We start from the raw sequence: 2,171 nt of genomic DNA, 5'->3' as shown, positions 1-2,171 counted from the left end.
TATGTCATTAAATCATTTGCTGTATGCACATTTCGGTGGTCCTGGTATTTTAAATGGAGTCCACAGCACATTCCCTTCCCTGGTGTGGAAACTGCCCTCAAGAAATGCATAGACTGGAAGTAAAAAGCAGTCAGGGATTAACAATTGTGATGCATGTTATGGAAGGACAAATAAACAATTCTCCAACACGCAAAAAGATATTAGATACAAAACCAATGATTAGAACAAAAATGGAATAAAAAAATCCTTAGTGAGGCTGTTCTGGTATAGTTGAACTCCATGTCCCTGTTCCTTAGTCAAAAAATTGTCACAGAACAAGAACCATGGCTAGTGCAGGGCTCATCTCATTAGTTTTGCTTCTCTCAGGGACTGCGTATACCCTGTGGTGACATTCTTTTTTACTTACCCGATGGCTCACTGGAAACTTTCGCTTAGTGTATTAACAATTTCTACTGTGCTTTCTGTGTCCTGGTTAAGGAATATTTTTATGTCAAAGTCAGAAAGATACACTCCTGTTATTCTAATTTAATTGTTTTAGATTTCAAACACAGGCTTATATCTATCTGTAATCTATTTGCGTTTATAATGAGAGATAAGGATAAAGATTTTTTTTTCTGTATGAGCACTCACTAATTCTTCTTAAAAACCAAACTTTCCCCTCACTGTATTTCTTTGCAAATCTGTCATAAAGGCAACAGTGTATGTGAGAATTTTTTTCTGCATTCTCTATTCTGTTCCTCCAGTTTACTATCATTGCACCAATTTCACATTGTTTTTATTGCCATAACTTTATAATAAGGCTTGATATCTGGTGTAGTAAACCTGCCAACATTTTTATTTCTCAAGATTTTTTTTAAAACATTTGATCATTTTGCATTTCCATATACATTTTAGAATCCACTTGTCCAAAATAAATATATTGATTGATTGGGAAGAATTGATAGAGTAACTATGTAACAGTATTGATATATTTGATTCATGAACATCTTAAACTCTTCAGTTTCTTTAGGGAGAATTCTTTGGACCTCCTAGTGCAAACAGTGGTGTCTTTGACATAATACAAGATCGACCATTCTAATACACCTACATTTTTGTATTACATTCGCATTGTATCAAGGTAGTTTTAGAAATTCAACTTAATTAAATGTAAATCAACATAAAGGCCAGTTATAATTATTCTTAGTTGCTTTAGCCAATTTATTAAATCCAAAATTGTTAAGCTTATCAAAATTGATATTGTTGGTCTAATCTAAAATTTGGTGGTAGCTTCCTCCTTTGCCTAGGATCTTTACAATCTATTTCCATTTATACCCCTGGGTTTTAGCTGATGTTAATCAGTTAAAACCTTGCAACAATTATGGTATCTCAGTTTTATAATATCTGATATAATTTTATATTTTGCTAGTATGGTGTGCTGATATACAAGTCTGCATACAGGTCAGGGGACAATGAGAAGTGGCATGGTGGAGCGAGCATATGGAGAACTGTGAAGCCTTATAAGAATATGTTTTTCTAGATGTGCCATTACAGTATTTTCAAGATAACTTAATATGACAGCAGAGAAGGGGCTGCTTTTGCTGACAAGGGAAGTTCATTGGTGTTTTGTCGTTCAGGGTACAGCAGTACCCCAAATATATCCATTCTTCTTTTCAAAGCTCCACTGTTTTCCAATCAATGACATCAGTTTCACACAGAGAACTTTAGAGCTATGCATTGAATATCTCTTGAAATTCAGCTATGTCACACTCTATACCTGAAGTTTATATATATCAGCAGCCCTATGGCTACAAAAGATAGAAATATTGGAGGATAGTTATAGAAGGTCTATGACTCTGTTATCATTCCTTGAACTGATGTTTTAAACCCTGAGATTGTCATTTTTCTATTTTTTAATATTCTGTACTTAAGACACCGCCATTGTCCCCATATAACTTTAATTACTCATTGAAACTATACTAGTCAAACACAGTGGCCATTCACTCTGCCAAAGTGTTATCTCTAGCAGGCACTTCTTCTAGGCTTAATCATAATTTAACTAACTGTTTTGCTATAGCATGTCACATAGTATTAATATCTCATTTTCCAAGAGGAACCAAATCATCTTTGCCTTCAAAACCCAACCAGTTTAGATAAGAAATTTCTGAGTCCCAATCTTAAGAATCTGTTACCTA

This window comes from Propithecus coquereli, unplaced genomic scaffold (assembly GCF_000956105.1).
Source record: "Propithecus coquereli isolate 6110/MARCELLA unplaced genomic scaffold, Pcoq_1.0 Scaffold431, whole genome shotgun sequence".
NCBI lineage: Eukaryota > Metazoa > Chordata > Mammalia > Primates > Indriidae > Propithecus > Propithecus coquereli.
The sequence above is the reverse complement of the archived record's forward strand: the minus strand, read 5'-3'. Positions refer to the sequence as shown.